The sequence below is a fragment of the Saccopteryx leptura genome, chromosome 5, assembly GCF_036850995.1.
Source record: "Saccopteryx leptura isolate mSacLep1 chromosome 5, mSacLep1_pri_phased_curated, whole genome shotgun sequence".
Lineage (NCBI taxonomy): Eukaryota > Metazoa > Chordata > Mammalia > Chiroptera > Emballonuridae > Saccopteryx > Saccopteryx leptura.
This window is the reverse complement of record NC_089507.1, coordinates 101,485,621-101,504,508: the sequence shown is the minus strand read 5'-3', so window position 1 is coordinate 101,504,508 and position 18,888 is coordinate 101,485,621. Positions and strand designations below refer to the sequence as shown.

The window sequence follows — 18,888 nt, the reverse complement described above, 5'->3', positions numbered from 1 at the left end:
TGATGCTCTCTTAGCTCCTTGCCAGTTCTCGCCCAGAGACCCTTCCTCGATCTGGAAGCTGGTAAACAGACCCTGGCCTGCTGATGGTTCAGAACTGTTCTGATTTATGAATCAGGTTCTTCTGTCCCCAGACCTCCCTCTGCCTCCTTCCAGTCTCCCTTCTGTGCCTCTAGCCCCAGGGGTTGCTGACATCAAGCCTGCACTGTCTGGCTTAGATCAGATAGTTCCCCATGCAGGTCTGCTGGCTGCCTGGCATCAAGCTGTGGGTTTTTTGCTTGGCCTTCTTCCCTCAACCTTGCAGCTACCCTAAAGGGATGCTTGTGTCCTTCCAGAACTCAGTCTTAGGTGACCTCATGGCAGTCCCAAGGGTAGCAAGTAGGCCTGTCATTTCTTCTAGAAGAGTTCCTGAGTGTTGCCATGGTTCGCCACTGAAGGAAGAACACTCATTATTGCGTTTTAACAACTTTTAAACTTGTTATTCTTCCTTAAACATGCCAGGTCAATTTCTGGTAGAGTAGTTGTCTAAGTCTTAGAGTTGAATGTCTGAGAGTGGCAAACATAAAGTTAACATTCATTCAGTGCTGTTGATATAATGAGCAATGCGCTTTTCCTTCTTACCTTATTTATGTGTTTCAACAATCCTATGAGGTATTGCCCAGAAAAGGAGAGTAGCTTGTCCAATTTACTGAAGAGGAACGAAACTGCCAAAGGTGACAATGCATCAGTGACAGGGCTAGGATTTGAACCAGGCAGTCTGGCTCTAGAGCCCACCTCCTTGTGTACCACTAGGTGGCATTGCTCTTCTGCATAACGTGACGTTTTTGCAAAAAGTACCAGTCACCTTTGTAGCTAGCTCTGCCACTAATTTTGGGGGAAGCTCTGGAGAGTCACCCAACTCTGCTGGACTTGGACAAGATTGCTGTCTGGATTGCCTTTAAGATTGTTGCTAGGCCCTGGCAGGTTGGCTCAGCGATAGAGTGTCAGCCGAGTGTGTGGAAGTCCTGGGATTGATTCCCAGTCAGGGAACACAGGAGAAGTGCCCATTTGCTTCTCCACCCTCTCCCCTTTGCTTTCTCTCTATCACTTCCTCTCCCGCAGCAAGGCTCCATTGGAGCAAACTTGGGCAGGGTGCTGAGGACGGCTCCATGGCCTTTGCCTCAGGTGCTAGAAGGACTCTGGCCCCAATGGACTCAGTGGGGCAGAGCATCGCCTCCTGGCGTGCTTGCCAGGTGGTTTCAGGTCGGGCTCATGTGAGAATCGGTATAATTGCCTCCCTGCTTCTAACTTTGGTAAAATACAAAAAAAAAAAAAAATTGATGCTAGCTGGATGATTCTAGATACCCTTTTTCTTCTTCCCTCAGCCAGGTAAATATTCCTTTCCTATTGCATCTTCCCATTCTTCACATGGAATACTGGCAGTGTGTATGGTGAGAGAGAACAAATTTCCTGGTGGAAAAAAACACTTCAGCACTCACTTTGGGGAGAGGTGGACAGCTAGTTTGCAACTGCTGCCAAGTCTTGAAATATGCTTCTATCAGTTATGGCTGCCGCTAGTCAGCACAGATACTCTATTGCTTCAATGAGCATTATAGGATAGGTTCATAAATATTCTCTCATGAGCTTTTGGAAGTAATAGTGCACTTGATATAATTTGACATACTTTCCAAAGTCAAGACAGTCAATTGTTTCCTGGTATCTGGTAATATTAACTAAGTATTATCCTCCACCGAAGTCTTTGTGCTGTGCTTAAAATTTTCTCTAAGGGACCATAAGAACCAAGTGGTACATAGACCACAGCTTTTTGGCTGTGCAATGTGTTTTAGCCACCACAATGACCACATAACTTTCGTGTGTGATTGAGGGATGTTTGTCTCAGGCTGGCCTGTGGCCTAAACAGGAAGGAGTGACATTTCTGGCCTAAAATCCTTTTCTCTTGTAAAAGATAAATATTTTTTGAGAAGAGTAACATACTAAGGTGGTATTCATAAATTGTTCTGGGACTGCACAAACCTTTACAAAGAAACTGTGATTTAAGAGCAGATTTTCTTTGAGGTAATAAGAGGACAGATTGTTTTCTTATTTCTCTTTCTGGAAAAAGTGCTTAAAAAGTATGCCTCCAATATCTCTACTCCCTGTCCTTCCATCTTTTGAACTCACCTGCATGAGGTTTCTCCTCCATTACCCCATGAAAATATTCTCTAAGACAGTGGTTCCCAACTCCTGGGCCACAGACCGGTACCGGTCCGTTGGCCATTTGGTACCCATCTGCAGAGAAAGATTAAATAACTTACATTATTTCCGTTTTACTTATATTTAAGTCTGAACAATGTTTTATTTTTAAAAAATGACCAGATTTCCTTGTTAAATCCGTTTAAAACTCATTCTTGACACTTGTCTCGTAAGTTCAACAACTATATTTAAAAATACCAGAGTTTTTAAGCCAGTTGCATAATTTTCTTTTGTGCATTTATTCATCCCACTCTAAAGGCTGGTCTGTGAAAATATTTTCAGACATTAAACATGTCCGTGGCCCAAAAAAGGTTGAAGACCACTGCTCTAAGACAGGAGAAAACCCTGGCTGGTTGACTCAGTGGTAGAGCGTCCTGGGTATGATTCCGGGTCAGGACACACCGGAGAGGCAACCTTATGCTTCTACCCCTTCCCTCCTCCTTTTCGCCATCTCTCTTCTCCTGCAGCCATGGCTTGATTGATTTGAGCACGTCATCCCCAGGTGCTGAGGATGGCTCCATCGAGCCTCCACCTCGGGTGCTACAAATAGCTCGGTTGCCAGCAACCCTAGATTGGCAGAGCATCAGCCCTAGAAAGACATTTCCAGATAAATTCCTGTCAGGGCACATGTGGGAGTCTGTCTCTCTATCTCCCTATCTCTCACTTAAAAATAAATAATAAAATATATAAAGGACACCAAAGACCTTCATGTTGTCAAATCTGATTATGTATAATCTTACTTTGCTTTTCGTGACCAGTCAGCATGGCTGACATGTTTTTTTCTTTTAGCCTTTGACAGTGCTCAGCACATTTTTTTCTTGCTTGCTTCTCTTCTTTGATGTGAGAAACCACTGCTCTCTTCTGTCTCACATGTGGACTCTGCCCATCCCATAAGGTGGGTTCTCACTCATCTCCCCATTGTCCTCTTGTTCCACATGACCTCCCTGGGAAGTTCCATGTGTCTCCAGGCTCAGCTAATCTTTAACTCAATCCACATTGTGCATCTGAGCCCCAGGCCTCCCTGTCCAACTGCCTACAGTATCATTTCTACCTGGATGGCCTGTAGGGACTTTACACTCAGTATGTCAAAAATGGGAATGATTAGTTCTCTGACCTCACAAAACTTGTCCTCTGTTCTCTATAAAGTTTGGTAATCCTATAGACCCCTAGTTATTCAAGCTAGAAAATGAAGAGTCTTTCTTGTAGGTCCTCATCATGCATAACTTGTATTGCCCAAACAAAGCCGTGCACGTCTCTGTGTCTCCAGGCCTGCTCTCTGTCAGCGTTAGCCAGAATGGCCTTCCTAAATTTTAAACCAGTTCCTAGCTTTCCTCTGCTAATACTCTTCAACAGCCATCCATCTTGCAAGGGTTCAGTTAGAAATCCTTAGTTTAACACAAAACGCCATTACTGGGTCTCTGCTGCCTCTTCAGATTTGTTGTGTTAATATGCAAAATATCTTTCACAACAAACTTCCTTGCATGAATTGTGGTTGTTGTTTTTTTTACTTGAACTATGTCATAGTCTCTCTTGTTCTAGATTGCAAATTCCTAGGGGGCAAGTACGGAGCACTTTATGATTTGTTGAATTTTTGAAAGCCTGATAGAAAGCTCTACCTCCTGCCTGGAGCCTTTCTTTCCGCACCCTTGCCTGCCTGTCTGTTAATTGCTGAGACAGCAAAAGGTGGAGGACAAGAATCCTGCAGTCTGGCCTGTGCCACCCACTAGCTGCGACCTGGTGTAAAACACCTGACTTTTTAGTTTTCTCCTCTGTGAAATAATCTAGTGAAGCAAATTCAGAAATGGTCACCAGGTGTCCTCAAACTCTTTCATATCTGTGGTCAGAGTCCTGGGCTAATGTAGTGTCACGGCCACACACTAGGGGGAAGTATTGACTGAAATGTGCTGAGATATCCATGTTCTGGGCCCTATTTTGCTTTGTTTCCACAAATACTGGTGATGAAGATCATGGTAGAGTGAATGCAGCTTTTCTATTCAGTGAGATATTTCCCCAGGGCATTTGAGTTACTTAATGTCTTCATTTCTCTAGACAGGACTCCTCCCTTAGCATTCTACACTGAAGCATGGGGCCAACTCACTGACCCTGCAAGGGAGGACACTGAGCATCTCTTTACAGTCCTTTGGCCAGGACCACTTTTCTTTTCTTTTCTTTTCTTTTTTTTTTTGTATTTTTCTGAAACTGGGAACGGGGAGAGACAGTCAGACTCCCGCATGCGCGCGACCGGGATCCACCCGGCACGCTCACCAGGGGGTGACGCTCTGCCCACCAGGGGGTGATGCTCTGCCCCTCCGGGGCGTCGCTCTGTTGCGACCAGAGCCATTCTAGTGCCTGGGGCAGAGGCCAAGGAGCCACCTCCAGCGCCTGGGCCATCTTTGCTCCAATGGAGCCTTGTTGCGGGAGGGGAAGAGAGAGACAGAGAGGAAGGAGAGGGGGAGGGGTGAAGAAGCAGATGGGCGCTTCTCCTGTGTGCCCTGGCCAGGAATCGAACCCGGAATTTCTGCACGCCAGGCTGATGCTCTACCACTGAGCCAACCAGCCAGGGCCAGGACCACTTTTCTTATGCCCAACTGACATTCTCTGGCTGAAACAAACTCTTCTTAGCCTGCCCTAAGTGAGGATGATGACAGATTGGGGGACTATATGGCTGTGGACCTAGAATGTGCTAATAGGAATTCTGAGAATGAATCACAGATGAAGCAAGGTTAATTCAATGATTTACCAAGGAACATGTCCAGCCCTTCATATCCCTCAGAGGAGCAAAGTGTTTTGGAGACGCCTGTTTACTTGTGAAGTACAAAGGGCAGGTGATAACAGGATGACCACATTTCCTGCATAGTTGTTGAGCCTACTATTCAATACATATCAGGAACTGTGCCAGTGATTGGGGACATCACAGTTAGCAAGATGTAGCACTTATCATCACAAAGAACAGAGAAGCAAACAAGTAAATAGGCAATTACAATAAAATATGACAAGTACTGACATTTGGGTTAGGCATGTTAGCTAAGGAGACACATCAGAGAGGTCCATACCTAGTCATGGACTGTCTTAGGGAGCTTCCTGAAGGAGGTGATATCACAGTATTATACTGAAGGAAAGATGAATATTCTTAAGCCAGGCAGAAGAACTGGCTAGGCATTTGATGGAGCCTACTTTTTACAGGAAACTGTAAGTATTGTAGTTCAATATGGTTAGAATGAATATAGAGCACAAGGGAAGGAGGCCGAGGTAGGAGGCTCAAAAAATGGTTTGTAAAGAGGCTGCTTTCGAAGAAGACTGGGTTTTCTCTTGAGGACAGTGCAAAGCCAGTGCAGAACTAAAAGGGGAAATCCTTGTGTGGGAAGAGTAGTCTGACTGCTGTGTGGCTGTAGATTGGAAGAGTGTACGGATGGAAGCCTGGGACACTAGTTCGGAAGCCTCTACTTTTGGACGAAAAGATTTACACATGTTTTGTCAACATTTATTGAAAAGACTGTTCCTCTTGACACCTTTATAGAAAGTCAGTTGACTGTACATGTGTCCATCTGTTACTGGAATCTGCTCTGGTTCATAGGTCTATATGATTATTTTTTCATTGTACCACTATCTCTTAATTACTATACCTTTATAGTAAGTCTTGAAATAAGGTAGTTTGAATCTTCCATCTTGGTTCTTTTTCACAATTGTTTTCAGTATTCCAAATCCTTTGCTTGTCCATATAAATTTTAGAACCAAATTTGTTTAAAAACAAATCCAGCATTTTTGTTATTTTTGTATTTGTCTCATCTTTTCTTTGTTCTTATTTTTCTGCTTTTTTTGTATTAACAGTATATCAGTTGTGTATTAAGCTTTATCACTGTCTTATTAGCTTACCTCTTTTCATTGTTTTCTGTGTTTGCTGTAGAATTTAAAATATTAATCTCCTAGAGTCTGTACTTAAATTCCATGGGTGTTTAACAAAGATTCTTCCCTCTGACTGGTAATAACTCATATATATCCTGGTTCTGTGTCACCTCTGGTAATGATTCAGCTAATAGCTCCCTCATCTTATTTGTGTGGCTTTGTGTAGTTTCACATTTCAGTATTTCATTGTGCAGTCAAGGGGACTCCTATGTACATTTCTGGGACTCTTTTGCTATCTAGCTCCTGTTTTCTGGTTCCTGTCCTGCAACCTTCTTGTGCTAGATTTCAATCTGCTTAACTCAACAAGACTGTCATGCTCTGCTTGGTTTCCCCTCCTTGGACTTTAAAAAAGCCAGATATTCCTTCTGTTGGGCTCCCCTGGCCATATGTGTTGTAACCTACAGATGCAGACTCATTGGCACTCACATCTCTGATGTTTGCTGTGTAGTAAACGAGAGCATAATCCTTGGATTTCTAGGCTGGGTTTGAGAAAAAGTTCATCCCTGGGACTAGAGGCATCAAGATCCAGCAATAATTACTCATGTCCTTGTTTCAAAGGAAGTTCCTGTCATTTTAGTATCACAGAAATATTTAGGGATACATCCCTGCAAAAGCAAATTTTAGAACTCAGAGTTGTTCCTCGTGCATGACATTAAAATAAAACTGGGAACAGTGTTCTACATGCAAGAGAAATTCAGTAAATATTTGCTGAACTGAATCAGTTAAGACATGAGATTATAGAGCCCCACCTATGCTAATCCCAACTTTGGAAAAAGTGACCTCCCTCTTATGAATGTTAAAGAATGGTAGCAGTTCACCAGGAGCAAGTTTTAACATATTCAGTTACTCCACACAGTTCACAACCTTACACTTATGAAACCCAAGGTTCTGGCCGCATCTGTATAGAGTACAAAAGAAGGCTGTATTTTTTCGATAGTGAATTTAGGAGACTAATTCTGCCCTCGGGCCATTTTTAACCTTTCCTTGCAGCAATAGCTGGGAGGGCTGCCCACTGCTGGCTGTGTCCTGGCTTCCCTGTCTGCTGGTTTCCAGCTGGGTTTTATTTAGTATTGGGAGGCACTGAGGAGTGACCACAAGTGGAGAGGGATGGTGTTTTTCCTCCTTTTCTGAGGAATGCAACAGCAGCTTCTATCTTGTGAGTTGTTTTGGCTCCCACCCAGTGGGTGCAGTGTGCCTGCATCCCCTGCCAGGGGACCTCCACTAGCTTTAACTTTGTAACTGTTCTTTTTAAAAAAAATTTTCTATGAATTATTTATTTATTTATTTATTTGGAGAGAGAAATAAAGAGAGAGAGAGACAGAAGGGGCAAGAAGTAGGAAGCATCAAATCTCATAAGGGCCTTGACCAGGTAAGCCCAGGATTTCGAACTGGAGACAGCCTTTCAGGTTGACACTATATCTACTACTCCACCACAGGTCAGGCTTTCGTTTGTTTTTTTAAGCAACTGATTTTCAACCTTTTTACACTTCAGGACAGATGAAAATAGAAGAATTATTCTGGGGACCAGCTATAAAATCACCTGACTGAAATGCTGAGGTTACTGGTTCAAAACCCCAGGCTTGACTGGTAAGGCACATATGAGAAGCAACAAATTGATGCTTCCCGCTCCAAACATGGGAATGCACATCTTCTTTTGAATCAGTGATTTAGTATTCTTAGGTTATATTCCTAAAAGTGGGATAGCTGGGTCAAAAGGTTGTTCCATTTTTAATTTTTGGAGGAAACTCCATTCTGTTTCCCACAGTGGCTGTACAAGTCTGCATTCCCACCAACAGTGCAGGATGGTACCCTTTTCTCAACACCCTTGCCAGCACTTATTGTGTGTTGATTTGTTAATGTGCACCATTCTGACAGCTGTGAGGTGGTATCTCATTGTGGTTTTAATTTTTTTATTTCTCTGATGATTAGTGACGTTGAACATTATTTCATATGCCTATTCAGCATTTGTATGTCCTGTTTTGAGAAGTGTCTATTCAGTTCCTTTGCCGATTTTTTAATTGGATTGTTTACCTTCTTGGTATTGAGTTTTAGAAGTTCTTTATAAATTTTGGTTATTAACCTCATATCAGTAGTATTGGGGGATATGCTCTCCCATTGTGTGGGTTGTCTTTTTATTTTGTAAATGATGTTTTTTGCTGTGCAAAAGTTTTTAAGTTTCATAGTCCCATTTGTTTATTTTGTCCTTTACTCACTTACCTGTGGAGATAAATTGGCAAAAATGTTGCTACGAAAGATATCGGAGAGTTTACTGCCTATGTTTCCTTCCAAGGTTTTTATAGTTTTAAAACTTACATTTAACTGTTTTATCCATTTTGAATTTTTGTGAATTGTGTAAGGTGATGGACTAGTTTTATTTTTTTGCATGTACCTAATTTTTCCAACATCATTTATTAAAGAGACTTTCTTTACTCTACTGTATGTTCTTAACTCCTTTGTCAAGTATCAATTGACCATAAGGCATGGCTTTATTTGGTATATAAAAATGCCACTGATTTCTGAATATTATTTTTATATTCTTTTACCTAGCTGAATTCATTTATCAGGTCTAGTAGTTTTTTGACTGAGACTTTAGGGTTTTCTATGTACAGTATCATGTCATCAGCAAATAATGTTAGTTTTACTTCTTCTTTTTCAATTTGGATGCTTTTTTTTTCTTCTTGTCTGATCCCTGTGGCTAGGATTTCAAGAACTATGTTGAATAAAAGTGCTGAAAGGGGGCAACTCTGCCTTGCTTCTGATCTTAAGGGGATTGCTTTTAATTTTTGCCCATTGAGTATGATGTCAGCTGTTGGTTTGTCATAGATTGCCTTTATTAGGTTGAGGTATGTTCCCTGTATTCCCACTTTGCTAAGAGTTTGGATCATAAATGGTGCTGGATTTGATCAAATGCTTTTTCTGCACCTATTGATATAATCATGTAATTTTTATTCCTCCTTTTTTTTATGTGATGAATCACATTGATTGATTTGCAAATATTGTACCAGCCTTGTCTCCCCAGAATAAATCCCACTTGATTATGATGTATAACTTTCTTCATGTATTGTTGGATCCGGTTTGCTAATATTTTGTTGAGAATTTTAGCATCTATGTTTATCAGGCATATTGGGCTATAGTGTCTAAAAAATCAGAGTCTTTACCTGATTTTGAAATGAGGATAATGCTTGTCTCATATAAGGAACTTGGAAGGCTTCCCTTCTCTTGAATTTTTGGAATTAGCTTGAGAAGGATAGGTGTTACTTCTTCTTTGAATATTTGGTAAAATTCACTTGTGAAGCCATAGGGTCAGGACTTTGTTTGTTGGGAGTTTTTTGATAACTGTTTCAATTTCATTTGTTGTAATTGGTCTGTTTAGATTTTCTGATTCTTCCAGATTGAGTTTTGGAAGATTATATGTTTCTAAGAATTTATCCATTACACCTAAGGTTGTTTAATTTTTTGGCATGTAGATCTTCATAGTATTTTCTTATATTCTTTTCTATTTCTGCAGTGTCATTTGTTACTTCTCCATTTTCATTTCTAATTTTATTTATTTGTGTCCTCTCACTTTTGTTCTTGATGGGTCTAGTTAAAAGTTCATCAATCTTGTTTAGCTTTTCAAACAACCAGCTCTTGGTTTCATTGATCTTTTGTATTTTTATTTTTTAGCCTTTATGTCATTTATTTAAGCTCTTATCTATTATTTCTTTCCTTCTACTTCCTCTGGGCTTTATTTGTAGTTCTTTTCCTAGACCTTTTAGATGCAGGGTTGTTTATTTGATCTTTTTCTTGCTTCTTAAGCTATGCCTGTCATGCTATAAAGTTTTCTCTCATGACTGCTTTTTCTGTGTTTCATACATTTTGAGTTGTTGCATGTTTATTTTTATTTTTTTCAAGGAGATTTTTTTATTTCTTCCTTGATCTCATTGTTACCCCATTTGTTATTTAAGAACATGCTATTTAGCCTTGAAATGTTTAAATATTTTTTAGTTTTTCTATTGTAGTTGATTTCTAGTTTCATGCCATTGTGTTCATAGAAGATGCTTGATATGATTTCAATCTTCTTAAATGTATTAAGACTTATTTTGTGTCCTAACCTGTGGTCTATCTTAGGGAATGTACCATAAGCACTTAAAAAGAATGTATATTCTTCTGCTTTGGGGTAAAAATTTCTAAAGATATCTATTAAATTCATTTGATCTAGTGTGTCATGTAGGCTGCTGTTTCATTGTTAATTTTTTATCTGAAGGATCTATCCAGTGCTGTTAGTGGTATATTAAAATCCCCTACTATTATAGTATTGCTGTTGATCTCACCCTTTATGTCCACTAAAATCTGCTTTATACATTTAGGTGCTCCTATATTAGGTGCATAGATATTTACAATGGTTACATCCTGCTGATGAATTGCTCCCTTTATCATTATGTAGAGACCTTCTTTATTCTTTACTATAGGATTTGTTTTAAAGGCTATTTTGTCACATATAAGTATTGCTACCCAGCTTTTTTTTTATTTCCATTTGCATAAAAGACTGTTTTTCATCCTTTCACTTTCAGTCTATGTGTATCTTTTATTTTGAGGTAGGTATCTTGTAGACAGCATATGTACAGGTCTTGTGTTTTTATCCATGCAGCTACCCTTTGTGTTTTGACTAGATCATGTAATCCATTACATTTATAGTTATTATTGATATGTACTTATTTATTGCCATTTTATTTTTTAAATATACAATCCTTTTTTTCTTGATTTTTTTTTCACTTTTTACAGCAGTCCCCTTAAAATTTCTTGCAGTACTTGTTTGGTTGTAATGAATTCCTTGAGTTTTTCCATTGTTTGAAAAACTGACAAAAAGCTTTTTATTTCTCCTTCAATTTCAAACAATAGCCTTACTGGATAAAGAAGTCTTGGTTGTAGGTTCTTGCTTTGCATAACTTTGAATATTTCTTGCCAGTCCCTTCTGGCTTCAAGTGTTTTTGTTGAGAAGTCGTTTGTCATCATTATGGGGGCTCCTCTGTAGGTAATTAACTGCTTTTCTCTTGCAGCTTTTAGTAGTCTTTCTTTGTCTCTTACCTTTAGCACTTGAATGATGTGTCTTGGTGTAGGGCTTTGTGGTTCCCTCTTTAATGGGACTCACTGTGCTTCTTGAACTTGTGTGACTTTTTCCTTCATCAATTTAGGGAAATTTTCATGTATGATTTCTTCAAACAGGTTCTATATTGCTTGTTTGTTCTCTTTTCCTTCAGGAACACCTATGATGTGTATGTTGTTTGTCTTCTTGTTGTCACAGAGGTCTCTTTGATTTTTCTCAGTCTTTTTGAGCCTCTTTTCTTTTTGCTGTGCTGCTTCTTTGCTTTTATTTATCTGGTCCTCTAAATTGCTGATTTGATCCTGTGCTTTATTCAGCCTGCTCTTGATTTCTTCTAATGCAGTCTTCATTTCTGATATTGTATTTTGCCATGACCAGCTCAGCAAAGGAAGGTGCTGCAAGACTTCATAAAAACACAGAAGACACAACATACAGAAAAGATGGTTACAGGGGACTCCCAGCTTCTAGGACTGAGAGCGCAGATCTGAAACCATTCTATTTATTGGTCTCTTTGCTCATTAAGAAAATTAGCAAAGCCTGGGTTCAGGTGCAGAGAAGGGTATTTAACTAATATGTTGCAGGTATGTAGGGAAAAGGCCATAGGGATCAGCTATTTCCTTTAACAATCTTATCAGTGCTTGCAGGGGCAGCGTTCTGACCCTGCTGGACTTGACATTCCAAAGTTTGCACCAAAGACTTTTCTCAGGACAACACTCTAATTCCCAGCCATTTTCCTACAGTATTTCATTTCTGAGTGGTTCTTTTTTATGCTTTCAGTGTTCTTCTATTGCTTGCTATCTCTTTATTTATGTGCTCATTATGTCCATCCACTTTTGCTCTAAGATTTTTGAACATCCTAAAAATCAGTATTTTAAACTGCATCTTGTAGTTTGGTTACTTCCATTTCATTTATTTCTTTTTTGGGGAATTGATCTTGTTGATTCATTTGGGTCACATTTCTCTGACTTCTTATTTTATCTGAGTATTAGTTAGGGCTGCCTGACTGAAATTTTTTGGTGTCTTTATGAAGAAGATGGGCTTGGTGGTACTGATCTCTAGGCCACCTGGAAATATCAGTTGCACATCAAGGCTGGCTTTTACCCACTCTGGGTCTGAGAGAAGGTCCACTTAAAAGGCCAAGTTGCCTTGAGTCCTGCTTCCTGCAGCCTCTGTTAGCTGGGTACATAATGGGCTTGGCTACTGAATAAACCTCTGGTAGAGTCTAGAGCCTGTGGCAATTCAGGGGTTAGAAAGAGTGGTGAGTGTGGCTCCACCCCTCGACCCCAGGTGCAGTCTGTCCAGACTTTTTTCACAGACATTACTATGATGTGGCTTCTGAGACCCAGATATGTGGTCTGCCTGTAGTCTGGACAGTTTCTACTGAGTCTCCTGTGAGGTGGAATTACCAGTCTTAGACTTAGGAGCGTGTGGAGAAAACCTTCAGCCTCAACACCAGAAAACTGATTCACTGACATTGCCCCTATTTCTGGGCCTCTGAGAATAACTCAGTTGTCATTCAGTAGTCAGGAGAGACTCCTGAGGGCAGAGAAGTTGCTTTTTCCCAGGCTGATGCCTCTCAGAGGGGACTGCTCCACCCAAGAAAGATGGTGACTACAGTATTGGAGAAGGACTCGGCACAAGAATTCTGGTGGCCATTCCCCCCCCCCCCATGTCTCTCCTTGGGCCTCCAACTTTACATTCTTCTCATGCAACTGTATTCCTCTCAGCTCTCCCTCCACCAGAGCCCTAGGTCAGCAGCTGTGAACAAGATTTTTTGCACGGCCCTTTTAAGACTGAACCTGCATCTGTGAGAGCTCCATCTCTTTCTCACAGATAGAAACCTGGCTCTTTTCACCACCAAATGCTGTGTGGGCAACATTTCTAGGACCTGGAGCTCTAGGCTGGGGCACTGAGCTTCTGGCTGAGCACCCACACCTTTCAGGGCAACTGTTCCTGCAGTGAGAGTCCCTCCAGACCTTCACCTGCTCTTGTTCCTGGGAGTGGGGCAGCCCTTTCTGCATATCTGCCTCGAGGTGGATTTAATGGCAGATGTACTGGGCATGTACCCTGAGCCCCAACTTCTGAAGGGCCCCACAATACCACAACTTTACACTTTTTTCTAATAATACCAAGTTTGGTTTGATATATAAACTTTTAAAATTAATAGTACATAATTGTATTTTTTATTTATTTAAAAATATGTTTAACATATATTTTTATTTCCTTGTCTTTCCCTTTCTTTTAAGAGGCTCAATATTTTTTACTGTGCCCTGGGCCTCAACCCACCTTAATCCGCCTCTGTCTCCACCCTTTCTACCAGTCTCAGTGTGGCTTCTTCTGTGATCATTGATTATACACTCCTCTTCATTTAGTCCAAAGCTGGTTTTTCAAGATGAATGTTATTAAATTAAGTTGTAATCCAATTTGGTCCTGGGAAGTGGCTGTTGGAACATCCACCTACTCTGCTGCCATCTTAGAATCCTTCTGCTGCTGCTTTCAATGGGATTACACTTGCCACTCAGCTGGGTGTGGCTGTACCTACCAAAAGTTGTCACGCTGTTATCAATATTGGCCTGAAGGGGAGGTATGAAAATGCTGTTACTGTGTTCCTGTGTGAGGTGGGCCTGTGAATTCAGAGCCAAGCATAGATTTGGATGCAACTCTTACTAAGGATTTAGAAATAGTTTGGAATCCACAGAATCTAAGAACAGAGAATTACAAACCTAGCAAATGGGACTATGCTCAGAGGTCAAGTATATTCATTTTACAAATATTTATTGAACTATGTGCTGAGTGCCTTTCTAGGTTCAGGGTTAATCCAATACTCTTGAAAACACACCAGCAAATAAGTGAGCAGTTAAGACCATTACAGAGAGTGGCAATTGTTCTGAAGAAATAAAAACACAGGTGAGAAGAGGAGGAGATGTGGAGAATGGGCAGTTCTTTGATTAGAGTGATCCGGCAGAGAAGACATCTTAAAGGGGGAGACACTGGAGCTGAGACCACAGTGGTAGGAAGGAGGGAGTCCTCTGCAGCTCAAGGACACTTCGGCTGGGAGATCAAGACTTGTATGACCCAGAAGCTCTCCTAGCTGAGAACTTGGCAAGGGTCTTAAAGGCAATATCTTTATCTGCTCTGCTTGTGTGGGTGGTGAAGTCAGGCTGAAACAGGTTCCCTCCCTGCCTCTTATTCAGCAAAGTTTCTTTTGTTGCTTCTCAGTGGATTACCTCCCATTGTTCAGGGAGGATTCTGTCCGTGTGTGACATTTTATTCTCATATAATGTGAATGCTTTTCTCATCCTGAGTCACACTTTCTTTCCAAATTGAAGTCCAAATTGAACTTTGTCCTCTCTTTGGTTAAATCTCCTTTTAGAGTCACTCCAGCTCCTATTAGCTTTGGCGTCCATAATTACTGTTTTTCCTTTTAGCAATATGCTTTAAAACAATCCTGCCGTTTTTCAGACAATACTTGATACCAAAAGGGTGGCACACTTGTTTTACTTGGAGGGTAAGTGACTCACCATCACTGCTGGGCCCTGAGAGAAAGCCCATCCCGCCTCTTTCTCAGCACAGTGCAAGTGTGATGCTGATAGCTGGGCTCTGCTCTGGGAGAAGGAAAAATCTTACTTAGCTCTTGAGGACTCAGGCATGTGGCTAGCTGTCATTGTTCAGTCCTGGCTTTCACAGGAAATTGAAGAGGGAATAAGTGAGGTGGGGAAATGTGCACCAACATCCAGAAAAGTGAGAAATGGTGGGGCAGGTTCTCAGAGGAAGAGAGAGGTGAGGCCTCTGTTGTACAGATCAAGAAATATCACATAGACTTCTCTTCATATGTAGTGATGATCTGCAGTAGCTAGTTCTCTCAGTCAGTATTTTTCAGCATGTAACATCACTTTCATTCTGTATATTAATTAGTTTATTTTCTGATTACTGAAACATCACCTCCATAAGCACAGATATATTTTTTGTCTATTTTGTTCATAATGCTTACAACCACATCTTGTGCATTATAGATACTCAATTAAATATGTATTGTTAAATGAAATACATGTTTATACAATACTTGAATATTCAGAAGTCATCATGAAACCATACAGAGGTCACACTGTGAAAGCATCTCTATTACACTTGGGCTGGGATACCCACCTTCTCTCACATGTTCTAGGAATCTATATGTCCTGTCTCCTTATGCTGAACTTTAAGTGCCATTATATCTGTCTTTAGGTTCAAGTTGCCAGTTTTGAAAAAGGTGTTACGCAGCATGGCACAGCTGAACTAGGCCTTCCACTCAGATTCCTCAGTGGCTGGCAATGAAAGTGTCAGCCAAAGCTGGGGTTACATCTAACGGCTCAACTGTGGAAGGGTCTACTTCTGAGGCAGGATAGTAAGAAACTAGGAAAAGTCTTGGCCAAGTGGAATGGAGAAACCAAGACAAGATAAGCAAGGCTAACTAAGTTGATCATTTTACAACCAGTTAATGAATCTCAAGACCTTATCTTCCCTAACCAAAAGCGCTTGAGAACTAAAGGTTTGCACCTGTCCTCTCTTACCATAGACTGAATAACTTAAATAATGCTGGTCTGGGAAGTCAAGGACAGAGGCCCAATTAACACTATTTGTGCCAGCCAAACCCAAGGACGGATGAATTCTGTAGAACAAATGACAAAAATTTAAATAGAATCAGAGAGACCCAAGATAAAATTAAAAGTCAAGCTAATCAAAGAATAATCAAACAATGATCCTTATACACTCATTTTGATGAATCAGCATGTTGAAGGGAACATCAGGAAAGCTAGTGAGTGTTCTGCTGGGGGTCTGAGCTAACACACTCGCTCACAGAAAAAAAAACCCCAAAACTTTCAAAACATAGACCCAGCGTGGGCTTGGTCTAGTACAGTGGTCGGCAAACTCATTAGTCAACAGATCCAAATATCAACAGTACAACCATTGAAATTTCTTTTGAGAGCCAAATTTTTTAAACTTAAACTATATAGGTAGGTACATTTCTTATCCAGATAGTGCCCACATGTGGTATTTTGTCACATGTGGCTCATGAGCTGCAGTTTGCCAATCAGGGGTCTATAACATGACCATGCCCCTCCTTGGGCATGAACTTTTTACTTTCATTTTTCCTAAACAATACAGTACCCATGAGACTTGCAACTAGGGAGCAGGTGGAATTGGCAGCTTGTCCTGGGCTCACCCCCTCAGCCTGTCTTCATGACCCCTTTTTTCTCAGACTTTTCAGTGAGCTAACAGCAGCCCTGCTTTGGCTCACTTCAATCACTGCAACCTTCACTTCCCAGTGAGTCAACAGCAGCTCTACTTTGCTCACTTCTTTTCTATAATGTTCCTAGGAAGCCAAAGCAGAACAACGCCTAGGCTATCTTCTATTGCTTCTTTTACCCTAAATCCTTTCTTTGTTTCACTGTCCCAACTTTAATAAATGTACTCTCAAAATCACCCAGACTTGTGTTGTGAATTATTTCCTGCATGAAGTCAAGAACCCACATAATACTGGCTGGCTCTAGGCAGACTGAAAAGGCCAGATCCCTTTCCAGTAACACTTCCAAGACGGTGATTGACAGAGTTCAGTTCCTTGGAGCTGTTGGAATGAAGGTCTCAGTTCTTGCCAGTTGGTGTCCAAAGGTACCCCCAACTCCATGCCACATGAGCCTTTCCAAAATAGTCCCCTATTTTATAAAATATACAAGCTGAGAAAGAACAGAGTTGCTGGCAAGGTAGGCATCACAATCTTGTGTAACATAATAATAGAAATCATATCCTTGCCTGACCTGTGGTGGCGCAGTGGATAAAGCGTCGACCTGGAAATGCTGAGGTCGCCGGTTTGAAACCCTGGGCTTGCCTGGTCAAGGCACATATGGGAGTTGATGCTTCCAGCTCCTCCCCCCTTCTCTCTCTCTGTCTCTCCTCTCTCTCTCTCCCTCTGTCTCTCCCTCTCCTCTCTAAAGTGAATAAATAAAAAAATTAAAAAAAAAGAAATTATATCCTTGATTTTTTTTAAATTTTATTTATTAATTTTTAGAGAGGAGAGAGAGAGGGAGAGAGAGAAAGGGGGAGGAGCTGGAAGCATCAACTCCCATATGTGCCTTGACCAGGCAAGCCGGGGTTTCGAACCAGCGACCTCAGCATTTCCAGGTCGATGCTTTATCCACTGCGCCACCACAGGTCAGGCTATCCTTGATTTTATAATATTTTATTTGTTAGAACAGGTCACAAGTTCTACCCACACTCAAGGATGGAGTATTACACAAGGCATGAATACAGGGAGGCACGGACCACTGAGGCCATCTGGAAGTGCCCACTACTCCCCTAATGGACCATGAGCTCCATGAGAGCATCCTCTCTGATTGGTAACCTTTGAGAACCCTTCAAAAATAGAAGTATCAGAAGTAACCACTAAATATCTTCCCAGTTGCAAAGAGAAGACAAATTCTGAAAACCATATGCTGTCAGGCATGATATCAATCTCTAGAGATGTTTTAGGATAATGTTCAAATGCAAATTTTATGAGTCCTTTTAAAAAGAGAAGCAGAGAGCCTGGTAGTGTAGTATGACTTGACTAAGGAAGAAATCGACCCATTATCTCTTACTAAGAAAGTTTCTGAGCTACTAAATCAGGAAGTAAGGAAAAAATAGTGTTTCTGTACTTAAAGAAGACATTTAGTGCAAAATACAGGTAATTATTGCAGGGGGTGTTAGACAAATTTATAGCCTTTGGAATGATGTATTCAAGGCCATTAGTATCAAATGTGAGAATTTTCTTAAGACCTGACACAAGATTTAGCCCTAATTTTACAATGAAAATATAAAAATCATACTCATCAAATTTATAGTTTGATAAATACTAAATACATGGAATAATGGAAACAAAATTCTGACCAAGACCAGCCAGAAGCATGGGTTGAAAATAAGATGAATTCTAATGTTCCATTTGCTGTTGGTTGCAACACACCAACTGCACAAATAAATAGAGGATGGGGAAACATGGCCTAATGGTAACATTAAACAAAGCAACATTTAGGGGTTTTACTATCTAGCAGAAATTCCTGATTAGTTGAGAGTACAATTTCACTAATATGTCTTTTTGAACTGCATTAATTGATGCTGTCACCATGTGAGCACACACAAGAGTGATTACCCCTCCAGCGAGATCATATAAGATGTGGACAGGAGCATAGACATTTAGGTTGAGTCAGAATTCATAAGGCTGACGGGAAGGAGGGGAGACTTGAGTAGGCTGTTTCAGGAGGAGGCGTAGCTGAAAGAAAGGGAGAAATTCATCCTGATCTCAGAATATATTTTTCTTGTCAAAACAATTCAAAGAAACAAGATACACAATCAGAGGGTGGAATGAAGTCTTGATTCAGGAAAAAAAGATAATGAAACTAAATGTTGTGGGTTGCTAGGGAATTTTGTTATATGTGATCTTTGGACCAACCATGGAGCTCTGTTCAGGAAATTCTGAGTAATATCTTAATTTTTAATGGTATTTTGACCACATGAAGGGTGAAAAACCACTCAAGTCCTATAGTAGAATTAGTGTTTAAAAATGACTAACCTAATGACTATTTTGTGTCTTGTGGAGTAAATCTGTTGTGATTATCATGGACAACTTGACATGATTATTTATTTATTATTTTTTAACTTAG

General features: G+C 40.6%; 1 protein-coding gene and 1 long non-coding RNA gene across 3 annotated transcripts in view; both read left to right on the top strand.

The window, feature by feature from the left end:
- The window catches only part of LOC136405685 (aldo-keto reductase family 1 member C15-like), a 470,894-nt gene that overhangs the window by 148,945 nt on the left and 303,061 nt on the right, over positions 1 to 18,888 (top strand). The window lies entirely within an intron of this gene.
- Positions 7,146 to 17,808, top strand: LOC136405698 (uncharacterized). The gene is made up of 3 exons (XR_010751557.1): positions 7,146 to 7,501; positions 7,625 to 7,719; positions 17,449 to 17,808. It is a non-coding gene; the product is annotated as an uncharacterized lncRNA (long non-coding RNA).